The following is a 20,259-nucleotide window of genomic DNA, read 5'->3' as shown; positions in this document are numbered from 1 at the left end:
TGCTGCACCAGGTGTCCCTGACTCAGTCAGGCTAGGTGGGGACCCATGGCAACCCCCTAGCAACAACCAATCAGCATGAGACAGGGAAAATACCTGGGATGCCAGATGACCCTCCCAGTAGTTTATGGTGGTTGATAACATGTTGGGAAACCATGTAGGTCAGCACATACTCTCCTCTTGGCTTAAACCAATCAGTTCAAATGAATCCCCCTCTTGTACTAGCCACACTTACCACACTTACCCAACTTGTTCCCACCAGTGAATGTGCTAATCATGTTTTAGAGTTGTTTTATGATTTTCCCGTGGTGTGTGATGGTTTGCTAAGAGATGCTATGATATATCTGGGGTCCCTGCCTTCCCCAAAAAGTGTATAAAACTGCTGCAAACACTGGGATCCAGGCCTTTCAGCATCACCTGTTGCTTTGTGCACACAGAGGATCGAGCTAGCTCACAATAAACCCTTCTTTGCCGCTTACATCAATCTTGGTCTCTGGTAGTCTTTTGGGGGTCCTGAATTCAAGCATAACAATGCCACAAATAACGTAAAAACTCACTCTTTACCCATATATGATATCAGCTTGGTGTGAGTGGAAAACTGACTCTACAGTTCTTGAAGTGACTTCCTAAGTATGGTCAAGCATAATGTCAAGTCTTTGATATTGTTCCTTAAAAAATTTGGAAAAAAATGTGGCATATTAAGTATATAATTTAATAAAATTAAAAAGCCTTGAAAAATATGTCCCAGAGACTTGTGCTTTAATCAATTAGGAGTGATGTTTTAGACTGTATATTTGATAAAATAAATGTTGTTGCAAGTAACTCACTCCCAGGTCAGCATGACAAAGAAAGAAGAAGCAGAAGGAGCAGAAGAAAAAAAAAGCCCCTTTCTTGTATACAGCAGTCTTTTTATAGTATTGTGAACAAAGAAAGTGGACTTCCAATAGCAATAAATCAGGTTTTTCAGCTACTTAAACATAGCATACAGAAGTCTTACTTTCTAATCAGAAGTGACCCGCTTCTCATGGCTTAATCTACTCTTGGCCTGGAACATACTGAGCTCTGCTCTTTGTTAAGAACAGATAAAAATTTTCTTCGTGCCCTCCCAGCCCACTTTTCAAAACATCCCATTTGCAAGCAAGTCCTCCCAAGGACACCAGAAACCTCATTTTCAAGCTGCCCGCTGTTACCTTATCTAAACCTTGAAGGAACCTCTCATATATGAGTAAGCCCCATCAAAGACAACAAACATCTTATGTGTAAGTATGCTTTCTGTCACCTTATCTAGACCTTGACAGAATATCCCATTTGCAGGCAGACTTCATCAAGGAAAGTGATAATTACATTTTCAAGCTGGCAGTCATATCTGATTCTCTACAAATTTTGTTTAGGACCCCACAACTCAGTGATTTATTTATTTATTTATTTATTATTATCAATGTTCATTTCCCACTGTAAAAAAAAGTCTAAAGTGAACAAAATCTAATGGTCAGGTAGACCTCCTGGGTGGCTTACATCTGAGATAGTTCTCAGAACTCTGGGGTTCCTGCATTTCATGGGTTTTATGGATCATTTTCCCTCTAAATTTGTTAGTATCATAAGAGTACATGTCCCTATAAAAAATATCCACCTTAGTCTCTCAGACGTTAGAAACCTTCATTTTGTGATGGTGTGCTGTGGAAGAGACATGAGCCTTCAGAATCAGTTTCAGCCTTCAGCACACTTGTTTGGGCTAGTTGTCATCTTGAAGGCTTTTTTCTAGCATAAAGTACGCTCAGAAAGTTATTTTGTGTATGGAGAAAAACTTGAATTTTTATTTAACTTGCCTCTTGGCTGACTCATGCCTCTTAACCAGTGATGAATTCCTATTAATAACTTTACATGAATAATAAATGACAAAGCATATTTAATAGGATAAAATTATAAGTAAGAAGAATAAAATGAGTTGTTATGCCTTCATTTAGATTGCCAAATAAGAAAGAAAATTAATTTATTTGAAATATTTTTCATTTAAAATTATTGTACTTAAAATATTATACCAAATAGGGTAATTTTAAAACTGTTTCTTTATCTTAATATATATGATTGAAACTTTATAACTTAATGATTATTTTTTTTTCAAACCTGAGCTCATGGAATCACACCTCACCAGGTACAAAACTCAAAAAATCAAGGCATAGAATTTGTATATTAAAAACAAGATTAAAAAAAAATTTAAAAATATATGGCTATTATAAAACCTGGAAGATAATGTTGAAAAGATTCTTCAGAGCAAAAAGAGAAGATCAGACCAGAAGAATAAATTTCCTTAACATAATTCTAAAATGAGAGAAATTAGAGATGGAAAAGGGAAAATAGAACATGAAAAAATAAAATTCCCTACTTCTGAGTTGGAATGTAAATGTTCAAAGAGTTTAAAATCTTCCACAAATTAAAAAGTGATCATTAATAAAGGTGCCAAACTCACAGTTGTCTCTGAGTTACTTACTACCAGTCTCCCTGTCTAAATACACGGGAGAAGTTCTTTCAAGTTCTTTGAGATAAGGTTTCAAACTAAACTTCCAAGACAGTCAACTTTTCTTTAAACTAGGAGCTAAACATAAAGACCATGGTGTTTACACAGACTACATATCCTGTGATTACTGTGTATGTGTTTTAAACAATGTCATCTGTTTCTTTATGAGTTTTTTTTTTTTTTTTAATGACTGTATTCTGTAATGGAGTCCTTTGTAAATTACCTGATAAATATTGAATAAGTAAAAGTTATCTACCATAGCTAGAATACCAATTAGGACATAGTGAAATACATTAAAATTAGCTAATCAAGCGAACTAGAAATAAAAGTGTCCCAGAAATGAATGTAAATGTGCTAGTTTACATTTAACTTCTGGATTCTTACCATGTATCCATTAAAATATAAGATTTGAAGAAAAATATTTTCTAAGACAGTATGTACTAGTCTGTTTTTTGTCTTGGCTAAGGGAGGTCAGACCTCATAGACCACCTCCGTTACTACTTGAGATACCCTGCATGCTATGTGGTCCTGCACTGGCTTCAGCCTTGTTCTTCAGTTCCTACTGTTTGGTAGCACTTTTTGCTCTGACATTATTCAAATAGTGCTCTTCAGAGCCTCATTCTGGGTGATTCTACACATTCTATATTATGAGCAACAAGCACAGGATGATCACTAATTATTGAAGAAATACTAAGGCAAATTACTACTAAAAATAGATTAAAGAGAGCTAGCCATTTTTAAACTCTTTAAAGACCTAAATATAATTACTCAAAAACTTGTTCTTCACTGTTTTTGTTTTTGGTGTCACAGTGGAAAGACGTGAGAGAGACACATGGACAGATAGAGGGGATGTATGGAATTTTCTAAGGTTAAACCTTGTTGTGCACACCCATTTCTCAAGTCTTGTTTGGTAAATTAGAATGTTCATTAGTTTTGACTTTACATCAAAATTGATTCTAGATATTTTCTTGCCAAGTATTTATTTATTTCATGATTATCAGATTTTTTAGGCTTACTTAGTATTCTTATCATCTTTCTCTTATGCTTGCATTACTCAGAAACAGAATTGATATACTCTTTCATATGTATTTCTTAAGGATAAAACCTTCAGAGTATTTGTTCGGGTATCAAAAATATTTTAAATTAATCTCATGGTAAAACAACTCTAAACACTCCTTTCTATGTTTTTACATTTCCAAATTGAAGTTTTCTTCAGAGCATATTTTACTGAGTATTTGTTTCACAATAATAGACTCAAAAATTTCAATCACTAAAAGCCATTTATTTACTGAGATATGTACAATTTGGATTTTTAATTTTGGCAGCTACAATAATATTTGATAATATTTATGATGCTTTCATGAATAAAAGTATATTACAAAAATAGATGTATTTCACTATACCTTAATAAAAATGGACATGTACATGTATCATTATTTAAATGTTTATTTTCACCTCTGAGTATATTTTACAAATATTATTATAAAATATATCATATAACATTTATTAATTTATGTTTATTTGTTTGTACCATATTTGGTTATTATGTTATTATGTTATATACATATTGCTGGTTAATACATTCTTAAAAAGAAAATGCTATGTAATAACTGTAGAAATGGTATATTAATTTTAAAGAGCTTTTTAAATTACTCTTTTAATACATATTTTCTTTTATCTTCCTAAAACCTTCTAGAATGTGTAAATTTATACATATATACATTGAAAAACTAGAGATCTTATGGCAATAAGTAATATATCAAAGTTACAAAACCTGATAAACTCAGTGCTAGAATTAACACTGTTTTCCTGAATTGCAGGTCAGCAATGTCTCTAATGCAGATAGAAAGCAAAACATTAAAATAACTTAATAATTGTAATTGAAATGATTCATCAAACTATTTGGCATGACCATATATGTCCTCAATTTTAATTACATATATATTAGATTTATTTCATAATATATAGGTTAATTTATTCCTTTATGATCATTATCTCTTCTTTGAGAATTGATCACTAAAAAAAATCCTCATTTGGCCTCAGGATGTGTGTACAGTAAGCAAAAAAAAAAAAAATCTCAAGGGTTCTCCCTATTATATTCATAATATATTTTTCACATATCCTCAAGGCCTTTCACATACTGGTCAGTCACACAAAGCAAGTAATATGAAAGTTCATGAAGTTTTGCAGAATAACATTGTTATCCTTCCAAGCTATTTCTAAGAATTACTTGTGATTTATTGAAACATCAAGGAAAATAAATATGTCTTTTTAGACCCAGAACTTGAAATGACACTGGACTCAAGAGATCAAGTTTATGAAAACAGGAGTTATGTGTTATGGCTTCTGTTTATCTGCAGAAAAGCTGTCAAGATGAAAGGGGTTATGTTAGAATGGCCTTAGGCCTGAGCCTAAGCAACTCCTGTAATGCCAGATTAATGGGACCCCAATAGGCCTCCAGGAGCTGAATCTGATGCAATCACACAAGAGTGTTTATTGTAAGCTCAAGCCTGGACTCAACCATTTTAAATGCAGCAGTCCTAAAGAATAAGTCGAGACCCTTAGTTCACTGAGGATTAATAGATTTTGGGGGATACTGTATGCATCACAACATTACACAGCCAATCATTTAACATCACAGAAAAGTCAAACAACAACTCTTAACATTGATTAGCACATTCATTGGCAGGAACAAGTCAGGTAAGTGTGATTGGTTAGTTCAAGTTGTGGATACATTTGAACTGATTGGTTTAGGCCATGAGGGGTTCCAAGAGTGTATATGATAAACTTGCAGGGTTGCCTAATCATGTTACCAATCATCAAAACTACTGGGAAGATCACCTGGCATTTCAGGTATTTTTCTCTGTCTCATGCTTTTTGTGGTTGCTAGGGGGTTGCTATTGGTCCTAACCTAGTGTAACTGAGTCAGGATGACTTGGCATGGAAGATCTCTCCAATTATTTACAAACAACTCAGCAGGGTAGGTATGTTCCAAGGACACTCTGGGTTTTCCAAGGACAAGGATAATTCCCCACTTTGGACAGGCTTTGCTCTCAGGGAGAGGCTGGTTTCTCAAAAATGGAGTCACATCAGTTTCTCACTCCATTTAAAAAACTCCATTTTGAAACCTGAGATCAATATTAGAGGTCATTTATCACCAGGCACACCTAAAGAGCCCTCTAATACGGCCTCAGACAAATTAATTCCCATCCCCCTGATAAACTGAGTAAAGCCTCTGGCAGGCTTTCCTCTCCTGATAAGAGTGAAAGATGAGAACGTCAGTATGGAGACCACCCGATCAGATGTTTCTGACTCCAGTGTAAATGATGTCATGGAGAAATCTGGTAGCACCTGATAAGAATTACAAGGGGTGGTCAAAAAAACCCAAAATTTAGTATAAAAAATAGAGTTCATAAACAGGAATTAAGCCAGCCTAAACAAGTATGTACTCGAGCTGGAGAGCCTGATGAGGACCTGCACTGACATCCCATCACTTGCCATCATTCTCCTGATTCTCTGTGTGATCCTCCCTGCTCTCAAACTCTATCACCTTTTCTGGACGTTTGTGAGAGCTACAACTTCTCCCTATGACCCTCCCCTCAACTGGTCATCCACTCAACACCAGAAAAAGTCTGTTTTGGTTCGGGACTCCATCAATGCTGTTTGAGTGAGTGTGCATCTGCAGGACATAAAGCCTAATGCTTGAGACTTTTGAACTTAGCATTCAGAGGAAATGTCTGTCACTAGCCTGTCATGATTAAATGTGTTTTGCAATGCTCAGAATTAACCTAAAATTGTTTTCTGTGAATTAATTAATCTAGAATTGCTTGCTGTTAATTGATTATATCTATTGCAGTTATTATCATTAAGGATTGTAGTTTTCTTAATTAAGAACCTATAGAGTAAAATTGTATTGAGTAATTTCAGTGAATAAAGAAATGAAAGGAGCAGAAGCATGTGGACAATCTTTATTTCTCCCCTTGACTGAATGTCACAAATTTTCCCCCTGGTGACAGGTTGTTGTTATTTTTAAAGTATCAAATTAAGGAATTCTTATCACTAAAGATCATTTTTATCGTTAGTTCTAAATGTTGACTTTATTTTTGGCATTATCTCTGTCCTTTGAGTGTTATTGTTACCAGTGTTTACTGGTAATGAGTTCTTGCTTCCCCAATACTGAAGTATAACAACAGAGAAGCACGCTGAGGCAAGTTTAGAGTGGAAAGTTGAAGCTTTACTAAAGGACAGCAGAAAAGACTTCTCCGTGGAGGAAGAAGGGTCCTAATGAAGTGGCACCCCCTTTCTCCACAGAAAAGCCCTGTTCACCATGGATGATTTGGGGACTGTCAGGCACAGAGTCTCTGCAAAAGAGTTCAGTGTAGATAAAATTTCTATTTTTGTGTTGCCCTGTTTACTTGGCCACTGGCCAGGAAGATACCAGCACTCCAGGTGCTTGACACCCCTTAGTATTTTCAAAAATGTATCCAGTATAGTACTTTGAAGAAATGTGCAAACAAGGCCTCTGGCCTTGAGCTGGGCTTCACAGAGATGTCTACATTTTTAAGATAAGTTACAAATGGGCTCCATGGTAACAGCTATCAGGGGGAGGAAAGAAAGGGAAGAAGAAGCTCTCCTCTTCTCAGATGTTCTCCTTGAAGGGTTAACTTGTCCAGAACAGTGAAAGCAAAAGCTGCTTTTATGTGAACTTCTGCAGACTGTGAACATGCTGGGTATAAAACTCTGAAACTCCCTGAACTCAGAGATATTGATTGATCACAGCAAAAGCTGTGCTTTCTGAACCTGGCTGCAGCCATATAAAACTGTTTCCTGCTATCTTCAGTGCCTTGCTTCATTTGTCCCTACAACAAACTGGGACACAGCACTGGAGCAAGTTCTGTCATGTGTGGTGAGACAGGGTCTGCAGGAGAAAACAACAAGTGGTCTGCTATCCCATACATCTTTCCCACTTAGAGTAGCAACCTGATTCTGAGTATCACCCCAAAACCTCTCCCCACGAGAGGCCTTTACATATAAGGGTCTGCTGACTGCCTGATGTCAGTCACATGTCATTTGGAAACAAATGGCAGATCCACATGGCTCCACCACAGATGTTTTATCAGACACCTGCACTCCACTGCTCCAGTCCCAGTTCCAAGCAGGCTCTAATTCAATGGCATTTCTTTTCTACACCATTTTTTTTTATAAATACCAGTCAATAAAGACACTATCTGGTTCAGTCATGATGAGCAACAGGAGCTCTAAGTGTTCTCCAGTGCTTCCTGGTCATGAGAAATTCAAATATTTCACTGTATTGGTCTAGCCATCATTCAAGGATGAAGCAGGTGGCACTGTGGTTTTCAATTCTTTCAAGAATCATTAAGGGGGCAGAACCACCTCACTTCTTAGGATACCAGGATACCATGGGTTTTATCTCTATCTCCCAAGATCAAAGGGAATGGAAGAATTCATCTAAGAACCGTCAGTGGGATGCAACAAATAAATTTATAGGAGTAAACAGTAACTCAGCAGTCAAACAAAACAAGAAGCAACATGAGCAGCATGAAAAAGCAAGGAAGAAAAGGAGTACAAACAATGCAGGACAGCCTAAATATTCAGGAGGATATAGAGTCATCAGAAAAAATGGTCATATAAAGAACTCAAGGAATACCTTAGACAGATGGAATGGAACCTTAAAGAGGATACGAGACAGCAAATTCAAGCAGCGAAAGAACACATTGAGAATGAATTACATAAACAGATAAAAGAAGAAGTTAAGCATCTTTATCAGGAGATAGAGATTATAAAAAAGAATCAAACAATAATCTTAGAAATGAAGGAAATTATAAACCAAATTAAAAACTCAAATGAGAGTATCACTAATAGAGTGGAGCAAGTAGAAGCCAGAACATCAGATAATGAAGACAAACTATATCATCTTGAAAAGAGTCTAGCCAACTCAGATAGGCTGGTTAAAAATCACAAGAGAAACATCCAAGAGATATGTGATAACATAAAAAAAAACAAATTGAAGAGTCATCGGGATAGAGGAAGGTACAGAGATTCAAACCAAGGGAATGAGTAACCTGCTACATGAAATAATTACAGAAAACTTTCCAGAAATAAAAAAGGAAACAGATATACAAATTGTAGATGCATACAGGACACCGAGCATACAAAATCACAGTAGACCAACACCAAGACACATTGTTATGAAGATCTCCAATATACAGAACAAAGAGAAAATATTAAAAGCTACAAGAGAAAGGAGGCAGATTACATTCAGGGGTAAACCAATAAGGTTAACAACGTATTTTTCATCACAGATGCTGAAAGCGAGAAGATCCTGGAACAACGTATTTCAAACACTGAAAGACAATAGATGCCAACCAAGAATTCTGTATCCAGCAAAATTAAGCTTCAGGTACAACAACAAAATAAAAATCTTTCACGATAAACAAAAGCTAAAAGAATTTGCAGCCAGAAAACAAGCATTGCAAACCATTTGAGCAAAACACTATATGAGGAAGAAATAAAAAACAATAACCAAAGCCAACAGTGGGAAGTAGCTCAGTAAAGACAGACGGAGGGGGGGAAGCTAATCATGGAGAAACAAACTAAATTAAGGGAAAAAAAAAGAGATAATGGGGCTGGGGATGTGGCTCAAGTGGTAGCGCGCTTGCCTGGCATGCGTGCGGCCCGGGTTCGATCCTCAGCACCACATACAAAGATGTTGTGTCCACCAAATACTAAAAAATAAATATTAAAAAAAAAGAGATAAATAATCAAACATGGCTGGAAGTACAAACCATATATCAATAGTAACTCTAAACGTTAATGGTTTAAACTCTCCAATAAAGCGACATAGGCTGGTAACATGGATTAAAAAAACAAATCCAACAATATGCTGCCTCCAGGAGACACATCTGATTGGAAAAGACATACACAGGCTGAAGGTGAAAGGTTGGGAAAAATATACCACGCACACGGTCCTCATAAGCAAGCAAGCGTGGCCATCCTCATATCGAATAAAATCGACTTCAAGACTAAGTTAATCAAAAGGGATAAGGAAGGACATTATATACTGTTAAAAGGAACCATTCACCAACAAGATATAACAATTATCAATATTTATGCACCAAATAATGGTGCTGCCACGTTCATAAAACAAATTCTCCTCAAGTTCAAGAATCAAATAGACCACAACACAATAATTATGGGTGACTTCAACACACCTCTCTCACCATTGGACAGATCCTCCAAACACAAGTTGAATAAAGAAACTATAGAACTCAATATCACAATCAATTACCTAGACTTAACTGACATATATAGAATATATCAACCATCATCAAGTGGATATACTTTTTTCTCAGCAGCACATGGATCCTTCTCAAAAATAGACCATATATTATGCCATATGGCAACCCTCAGTAAATATAAAGGGATGGAGATAATACCATGCATTTTATCTGACCATAATGGAATGAAAGTGCAAATCAATGATAAAAGAAGGAAGGAAAAATTCTACATCACATGGAAAATGAACAATATGTTACGGAATGATCAATGGGTTACAGAAGACATAAAGTAGGAAATCAAAAAATTCTAAGAGATAAATGAAAATACAGACACAACATATTGGAATCTATGGGACACAATGAAAGCAGTTTTAAGAGGGAAATTCATCGCCTGAAGGTCATTCCTCAAAAAAAGGAAAAACTAACAAATAAATGAGCTCACACTTCATCTCAAAGCCCTAGAAAAGGAAGAGCAAAACAAGAGCAAATGTAGCAGAAGGCAAGAAATAATTAAAATCAGAGCTGAAATCAACGAAACTGAAACAAAAGAAACTATTGAAAAAATTAACAAAACTAAAAGTTGGTTCTTCAAAAAAATAAATAAGATTGACAGACCCTTAGCCATGCTAACGAAGAGAAGAAGAGAGAGAACTCATATTACTAACATACGGGATGAAAAAGGCAAAATCACAACAGATGCTACAGAAATACAGAAGACAATTAGAAATTATTTTGAAAACCTATATTCCAATAAAATAGAAGATAGTGAAGACATCGATAAATTTCTTAAGACATATGATTTGCCCAGACTGAGTCAGGAGGATACACACAATTTGAACAGACCAATATCAATGGATGAAATTGAAGAAGCAATCAAAAGACTACCAACCAAGAAAAGTCCAGGACCGGATGGGTATACAGCGGAGTTTTACAAAACCTTTAAAGAAGAATTAATACCAATACTTTTCAAGTTATTTCAGGAAATAGAAAAAGAGGGAGCTCTTCCTAATTCATTCTATGAGGCCAACATCACATTGATTCTGAAACCAGACAAAGACACCTCAAAGAAAGAAAACTACAGACCAATATCTCTGATGAACCTAGATGCAAAAATTCTCAATAAAATTCTGGCGAATCGGATACAAAGGCACATCAAAAATTTGTGCACCATGATCAAGTAGGATTCATCCCTGCGGTGCAAGGATGGTTCAATATACGGAAATCAATAAATGTTATTCACCACATCAATAGACTTAAAGATAAGAACCATATGATCATCTCGATAGACGCAGAAAAAGCATTTGACAAAGTACAGCATCCATTTATGTTCAAAACATTAGAAAAACTCGGGATAACAGGAACTTACCTCAACATTGTAAAAGCTATCTATGCTAAGCCTCAGGCTAGCATCATTCTGAATGGAGAAAAATTGAAGGCATTCCCTCTAAAATCTGGAACAAGACAGGGATGCCCTCTATCACCACTTCTATTCAATATAGTTCTTGAAACACTGGCCAGAGCAATTAGACAAACGAAAGAAATTAAAGGCATAAAAATTGGAAAAGAAGAACTTAAATTATCACTATTTGTGGAGGACATGATTCTATACCTAGAAGACCCAAAAGGGTCTACAAAAAAACTACTAGAACTAATAAATGAATTCAGCAAAGTGTCAGGATATAAAATCAACACACATAAATCAAAGGCATTTCTGTATATCAGCGACAAAACTTCTGAAATGGAAATGAGGAAAAAGACTCCATTCACAATATCCTCAAAAAAAATAAAATACTTGGGAATCAACCTAACAAAAGAGGTGAAAGATTTATACAATGAAAACTACAGAACCCTAAAGAGAGAAGTAGAAGAATATCTTAGAAGATGGAAAAATATACCCTGTTCATGGATAGACAGAACTAACATCATCAAAATGGCGATATTACCAGAAGTTCTCTATAGGTTTAATGCAATGCCAATAAAAATCCCAATGGCACTTCTTGTAGAAATAGATAAAGCAATCATGAAATTCATATGGAAAAATAAAAGACCCAGAATAGCAAAAGCAATTCTAAGCAGGAAGTGTGAATCAGGTGGTATAGCGATACCAGATTTCAAACTATATTACAGAGCAATAGTAACAAAAACCACATGGTACTAGTACCAAAACAGGCGGGTGGACCAATGGTACAGAATAGAGGACACAGAGACTAATCCACAAAGTTACAACTATCTTATATTTGATAAAGGAGCTAAAAGCATGCAATGGAGGAAGGATAGCATCTTCAACAAATGGTGTTGGGAAAACTGGAAATCCATATTCAACAAAATGAAACTGAACCCCCTCCTCTCACCATGCACAAAAGTTAACTCAAAATGGATCAAGGACCTTGATATCAAATCAGAGATTCTGCGTCTGATAGAAGAAAAAGTTGGCTCCGATCTACATATTGTGGGGTCGGGCTCCAAATTCCTTAATAGGACACCCATAGCACAAGAGTTAATAGCAAGAATGAACAAATGGGACTTACTTAAACTATAAAGTTTTTTCACAGCAAGAGAAACAATAAGAGAGGTAAATAGGGAGCCTACATCATGGGAACGAATTTTTACTCCTCTCACTTCAGATAGAGCCCTAATATCCAGAATATACAAAGAACTCAGAAAATTAGACAATAAGATAACAAATAACCCAATCAACAAATGGACCAAGGACCTAAACAGACTCTTCGCAGAGGACATACAATCAATCAACAAGTACATGAAAAAATGCTCACCATCTCTAGCAGTCAGAGAAATGCAAATCAAAACCACCCTAAGATACCATCTCACTCCAGTAAGAATGGCAGCCATTATGAAGTCAAACAACAACAAGTGCTGGAGAGGATGTGGGGAAAAGGGTACTCTTGTACACTGCTGGTGGGACTGCAAATTGGTTCAGCCAATTTGGAAAGCTGTATGGAGATTCCTGGGAAAACTGGGAATGAAACCACCATTTGACCCAGCTATTGCCCTTCTTGGACTATTCCCTGAAGACCTTAAAAGAGCGTACTACAGGGATACTGCCACATCGATGTTCACAGCAGCACAATTCACAATAGCTAGACTGTGGAATCAACCCAGATGCCCTTCAATGGATGAATGGATTAAAAAATGTGGCATCTATACACCATGGAGTATTACGCAGCACTAAAAAATGACAAAATCATGGAATTTGCAGGGAAATGGATGGCACTAGAGCAGATTATGCTTAGTGAAGCTAGCCAATCCTTAAAAAACAAATACCAAATGTCTTCTTTGATATAATGAGAGCAACTAAGAATAAAGCAGGGAGGAAGAGCAAGAAGAAAAGATTAACATTAAACAGAGACATGAGGTGTGAGGGAAATGGAGAGAAAAGGGGAATTGCATGGAAATGGAGGGAGACCCTCATTGTTATACAAAATTACATATAAGAGGTTGTGAGGGGAATGGGAAAATAAACAAGGAGAAAAATGAATTACAGTAGATGAGGTAGAGAGAGAAGATGGGAGGGGAGGGGAGGGGGGATAGTAGAGGATAGGAAAGGTAGCAGAATACAACAGCTACTGGTATGGCATTATGTAAAAATGTGGATGTGTAACCAATGTGATTCTGCAATCTGTATTTGGGGTAAAAATGGGAGTTCATAACTAACTTGAAGCTAATGTATGAAATATGATATGTCAAGAGCTTTGTAAGGTTTTGAACAACCAATAAATTTAAAAAAAGAATCATTAAGGGGTGAAGAAACGTAAAGTAAATAAATAATTTAATTAATCAATATTTGTTTGTTAATTAATTAATTAATTAATTTATTTATTTATTTATTGTTCAATTCCCCTACATGTCAGGAATGCCTTTGTCTCTGGCTACCCCTTTGTAAAGCCTCAAGAAAATAGTTTCAAAATGGAAATTAAGGGGCCTCACCTGTTGCTCTTTGGTAAAGTGCTTTGTGAAGGGATGTGTCTGAATCAATCTCTTGGCACAGTGTGAGGCTGTGGCTTAGATTCTCAGCACCCCATGAAATTAAATTAAGATCTCATGTGTCCTTCCAAAACTGAAATGACAAAAAAACACAGTAATTTTGGATTAAGTCTCTTGCCTTTCTCTGGTAAGGCTTCTGACTTCCATGAAGGGAGAAAAGGGATAATTTGGTCAAATGAGATGTTCCAAGCCCTGCAGTAGCTAGTACATAAGTGGTTGGGTTTTTTTCTTGACTCCACAACACATAAAGAATCTACTGCCTGCAGTCAGTAGGCCTCTAATTTGAGAAGCAGGGCAGTATTAAAAAAAGTCTTCTACTTAATCTCATCTAAAATTAGTCAAGTTCCCAATGAAGCTACAGAAACCAAATTTCTATCAACATTCTCTGTTGATAGAAATTTTTATTTGCCAATGTCAGTTGTAGTCATATCCTATGGAGTGATAGTCATATCCTATCACTAACTTTAGCATCCCAGATCTAGTCTCTTTATTTCTCAAAGCAAGCTTCCCAGTTCCTTCTCTGCCTCAAGGCAACCATCTGAGGTTGCCAGGGGATGACGATAGGCCTCCCATTCCCATGGGTGAGCCCACTGCCCCTTGTCTAAGGCAGTGTACTCTCACTTCAGTAACTCCTCGTGCTCTGTCTAGTGTGTGTCTCCTTCAATTATCTGTTCACAAAAAGAACCTTGAACTACAAACCTTGTCATTGCATCCATCTTGTAAGAACACTTCTTTTTTTCATGAATACAATTTTTATTTTATATTTTCATTTACTCATATTAGTTTTATGTTGGGGACCACAAATCAAGTCAAGATGGCACCTGGCAGTTTGCCAAGAGGAGTGGTTTGTGAGGCAATGCCACTGAGCCATTAAGATGATGGGGATTCCTTATTGGCTGACTGCTATATCTAGATGATGATAATTGAGCCAAGCTGTGTGTAATCAGTTAGGTATATATATACCTCTGCTGTTCTGCAATAAGGTGGTTCCCACTACCTTGGGTGCCTGCTACCTTGAGTTCACACTACCTTGAGTTCCTGCTCAGTTCCTGCTGTGTTCCCCCACAATAAAGCAGTTCCCACTTCAACCTTCAAGTTGTTTGTCACCTCCCAGTTATTTTGCCCAGCTGGACTGTGGTAAATGGTGGCCCATATGGGGAACTCCAGGACACTCGTGGGTAAGTGACAAGGTAAGCTGCCCATCCCTAGAAATAGATAGGACAGGAGGAAAGCTGCTCGCCCTGGGGAACAGATAGGGCAAGAGGATGGATGGCCATTTCAAGAAAAAATAAAAATTTATACAGTCTGCTTTTTTGGGGGGACTATCTTAGTGTGTTGTGTTATCTTTATTATGGAAATATGGGATCAGAAGTTAGTAAAAATCAAACCAAAAGGGTGTTAAGTAAATTGCTAAAGGAAGGAGGCACCCCAGTGAAACCAAGAACAGTTAGGGCATACGTTGATAAAAGCCCAGGAACTCTAGTCAGAAAGAGGAAGAAAGTTCAGAAGAGGAAGGACTATCAGGGAAGGAGTTGCAACAAAAGGCTGTTACTAACCACTTTTTGTCACCGGAGGGTGCATGAGGCAGCCAGTCGTGGCGCAGAAGGGACTTTCCAGCTGGCGGTGGCGGCGGCCGCCAGCCCTTCCCTGCCCCCTGCCTGGGGAGCAGGATGCCACTGCCATGAGCCCGAGCCCAGACCTGTCCTGGAGGCACGGTCTCACAGGCTCTTGCTCCCTGTGCGGCCCGGTTGCAGTTTGAGTCTGGGACACTCCCCGGGGCCATCTGAGGTTGCCAGGGGACGGTGATAGGGAGAGAGAATGGCCTTCCAGCACCACCTGAGGAAAATAGCTTCCTTTAAATTGGCAAAATAATGAAATAAAAAATTTGAACATTTTAGCTTTGGATGGGAGCATAAAAATTTGCCAGCAAGGAGCCAGCAGGGACTCAGAGGGCTACCAAGGATATTGCCACTTTCCTCAAGAGGGTAGAAAAGAACCTCCAAAGGAAATTCCCCCCAGGGTCAACTTCAGTATTGGCCCTGCTCTATACAAAAAAGGGGGGGGGTGCACAACCCGTGATTCTCAAGCCTTCTGAGCTTTATAAATGAAGGGTTAGCAATATCCTCATGTCAGGTTGTCCTCATTCATGGCATAGCAGTTTAGATCCATTGAACCCTGCCTACTACCAAGTCTTTGGGATGAACATGGGATCCCTCATTCACACCCCATTCTGGCCCTCCCTGTCCTAGTATGCACCTCCAGAAAAAACAACCCTAAGCCATGGCCTGTCCACTCATTAGCAGCCAAAACCAAGGCACCAGAGACCAAGGTGCCTGAGACAAAGGCACACAAGACCAAGGCTCATGAGAACAAGGTGGTCAAGACCAAAGGGCCTGAGAACAAGGAACCCGAGGAGATTCCACCTGAAGCCATCCAAGAGTACATGAACATCATGAATGAGCTATTATGGCCTATCAACTTTGCCCCATGGGAGCCCTCCCACTTATTCACAGGAGAGCCTGATGCAAACTTGGTAGAGGAAGGACTGGAGCAACAGCCAATACAGGATGATTTATACCCGGGTCCAATTCTCCTGAGCTATGTGATGAGGACTTTGTTAACAAGATGAACTGGGCCTACAATCTTGGTGTATACAAGATTTCAGGACCAATGGAATTGAGCTTCATAGCTTAGAATATCAGCAGTGTGTGTGTGTGTGTGTGTGTGTGTGTGTGTGTGTGTGTGTGTGTCTGGTAATTGGGATATAACAGCCCCATTGTGCAGATGAGCATGGGCTCATCATTGGTTCCTCTTTCTCCTAGAATTCTTCCTGACTTGGGGCCATTTCCTCCCAAAGTCATTCTCTCTCCCTTCTCATCCCAGGCAGAGAATATAGTTCATCCCCACTTCCTGGAAGAATTACTTTCCTCCAAAGCATATTTAAATATATTGGTCCTGGCGCTGGGCAGACACCCGCCAGTGAAAGAAGAAACAACTCAGCCACTCTTCACATTTTTTGTGGGGGGAGGGGGTGCTATTGCTTTTTCAGAATCATGGCACCATCGCTATGGAAGGGGCTAGTAGGCATCGGCCTCTTTGCCCTAGCCCAAGCTGCTTTTTCTGCTGCGCAGCATCGTTCTTACATGTGATTAACAGAAAAAAATGATGAATCACTGCCAATAGATATAGTTCTTCAGACACTTCTGGCCTTTGCAGTTACCTGTTATGGTATAGTTCATTTTGCAGGGGAGTTTCAATACATGGATGCCACTTCATAAATAAAAAATAAGACATTTGATACCTTAAGGAATCATCCATCATTTTATATATTTAACCATTGTGGTCGAGTACTGTTCCAGCCTTCAGAGACAACAAATTCTTTAAACCAGGAGGAGTTGTCCTCTAACACATCATTGAAGTTATGAAAACTCAAATCCCCTCACTGCTAAGGTTTTTACAAATTATAATAGCAGGACAGGACACAGAGCTGAATCTTGGAGTTTGGGGTATAAAACACTCCCGCCCAATTAGTATTTACATTGATCTTTCAGAGCTAATTAAACAAATCTATACCCCTTGTTTATACACTGTTAAAAAATCATAGATGGAGTGTAAGTTATCTGCAAAATGAGTCTTTAATCTTTCATATATATTTTTATTTAAAACAAATTTGCATCTTTTGTAAAAGTCACTGTTTTGAACACATTTCCTTGAAAAGGGTTAATTTTATGTTTATTTATTTTCTTAGATTTCTTTTGCACTAGTTTTTTAGGAATCCTTTTGGAAATACCGTGTGACTACTGCATTTTTCAGCATGAATTATAGTAAAAAGGTCTTCAGTTCTTATCAAATGGACTTACATAATGAGACCAAAATAGTGACTTCTCAGTTTTTCTTATGTGTCCTCAAAAGTGGCTCTTTTTTCCCAAGATTCTTGCCTGATATTAATTTAACCTTGATTCTCGCCCAACCCCATTCCTGTATACCTTCTAACATCAGTTGTCTTGTTTCATCACTTCTCTGAGGTTCTGTGTGCAGTGAGCAATTTTTGCATCAGAAATTCTGTCATAACAAATGCACTTAACAATTTTAACTTGCTGTAATGCTGCTTGTGTTCTCCTCATTTAGCTGTAAAAATGTTTTCTAACTTTGTAGTATTAGTTGAAGATAGACCAAAAAGACCATTTATGATTTCATTATCATCCCTCTATAGAACAATCATAATCATTGAGGAAAACTGATTACCTGTCATTAGCCAGTTTAACTTATTCAAAGTCTGTGTTATGTCTTACTAAATAAGTGAAAATAAAAGAAGCTTCTCATTAATCTAAAGGCAGACTAAAAAAAATGGGCCAAATATATTCTAAATATTTGGAACTAATATATTAAATATTTTAGAAAATTAAAGTCATTTAGGAAATTATAGCCAGTGTAGTTTTCAGTCTTCACTCTTTAGTGCTGAAGGTGAAGATGGATAAAGATTTGGATTTTTTCAGAAATAGTAATTTTACCCTTAGGGAAATTTGGCTAACTCTTTGAGCAGGAAGCTCAGCATTTTTTGGAAGAGAGCATTGCGTTTGTTGAATTGTACAGTTATAAAAACATTACTTTTTGTTGAATTGTATAGGTGTAAAGGGAATAAATGTATGCAGGTTTGAAAAGAAAATATGCTTTGGGCAAGAGTCATAAGATGCCCTTATACCTGATGGCATTTTTTTCCATTGGAAATAAACCTCAGCTCTTACATTCTTCCTAGTTGTGCACAACCCCAAATGATGAGATTATTTTGTCATGGGATTTTTATTGTCATTTTATTTTTTTACCAGCTCAGTCGGTAGAACCTTGACTTTGGTCTCTAATGAGACAAAGTTAGAAATCTTCTGATAACATAAATAATTTAGAAATGTGTTAAAAATATGAGTAAGGGATTAAACTGATGAAGTCAAAATAGCATGTGGGAAACAAGCTCTTTACACCATGCCTGTTTACCATTTCCTCAGGTATGGCCTGCTTTGGGAGAGCCTCTTGTTTTCTTCTCTTTGGGGACTGTCTTCCTTTCTTAAAAAAATTTTGTAACAATGATTTTGGCATTTGATTCACATACTTTGTAATTCACCCATTTAAAGGGTGTAACTTCATGATTTTTACATTCACAAAGTTGTGCGCCCATGATCAGACAAATTTAGGGCATTTAATCATACTAAAAGTGACCCTGTACCCTTTGGCAGTCATCTCCTACTTTTTCCCAGTGCTCCCCAGCCCTAGGCAACCACCAGTCCACTTTATATATACCTATTTTAATCATTTAATATAAATGAATTCATACAATATCTAGTATTTTGTGATTGGCTACCCCAAAATGGTTTTCTCTGGCATGAAAAAGTTGTTTTCATCTTTTAAACTCTTATTGTAGGAGAAGAAAGTGACTGGTAAATCAATGAATATAAGGAGGGAGGGCCAGATACCTCACAAGTTTCTCAGTTAATCTTATGCTCAGTTTAATCTTATGCTGAATAGCGAATCATTCATTGTATACTGTTGCTTATAATATTTTGGCTAGTTTTTATAATGGACATTGAAATCTACCTTTGCTGGCCCAGTGAGAAAAGTCCTGCTAAAAATGATGCCAAATAATTTGGCAAATAATTGATGCAGCACTTTTCAGGTGTCTGTCTTTGTCAGCACCTTATATACCTCAGGCCAGGTGAGCTCCCCAAATCTCTTTTAAAATTTACTCCAGTGAATTTCTGCTGTCTTTTAAAGTATGTACCATATGACTAAAGGTGATTTGAGTGCATTATAAAAGTGCTAAATATATTAAATGGAATTTTGTTTACATTGCTATGAGATAGTTAATTATTGCCTAAAGTAGTTCAAAACTATAGTGATGAGAGTTAGTTAGTCCTTCAGTTGACTATGATTTCAGTGACAATTCAGAAATGTGAGAAGTGCACACCAATCAAAGTTTTATAGAATACAGGAAGACTCAATAACCAGGGAACCAGCCAATACTATGGGCTAATGGCCCAGTGACAGAAAATGGAGATTGGTGAATTAGAGACTATTATGCTCTGTAACTCCCTAATAATTGTTCCCAAGAATCATGGCTTATTTTTTGAGTGGCATGACAGCATCTTCCTGGTTATATGTGGCCTATTTCCATGATGTATTGAGTAGTGTTTTTTGTTGTGAGAATCAATGTCTGTGACACCAAGCTAAACACGTTTTGAATATTGCTGCGCCCCTCCCCTGACTCAGGCAATGGCAAGGCCCTACTAAGGTGGATGGTACAAGGCATGAATCCTCTGGAGGAGCGCAGTATGTTTCTGGAAATGGGCTGGTTTGTTTTTGTATTCCTTTAATAAGTATAGTTGTGATTTCTCATATGACCATTAAGTATGAAGGAAAAAACATGACTTTCCCAATTAATGCAGCTACTTCTAAAGA

At 37.3% G+C, this 20,259-nt stretch overlaps 1 pseudogene; it reads left to right on the top strand.

Moving 5' to 3' along the window:
* The first annotated feature begins 16,865 nt into the window (after nt 1-16,865).
* LOC114081375 (ER membrane protein complex subunit 5 pseudogene) lies at nt 16,866-17,261 on the top strand (annotated as a pseudogene).
* The last annotated feature ends 2,998 nt before the right edge of the window (nt 17,262-20,259 follow it).

The sequence above is a fragment of the Marmota flaviventris genome, chromosome 13 (assembly GCF_047511675.1).
Source record: "Marmota flaviventris isolate mMarFla1 chromosome 13, mMarFla1.hap1, whole genome shotgun sequence".
Classification (NCBI taxonomy): Eukaryota; Metazoa; Chordata; class Mammalia; order Rodentia; family Sciuridae; genus Marmota; species Marmota flaviventris.
The sequence above is the reverse complement of the archived record's forward strand: the minus strand, read 5'-3'. Positions and strand labels throughout refer to the sequence as shown.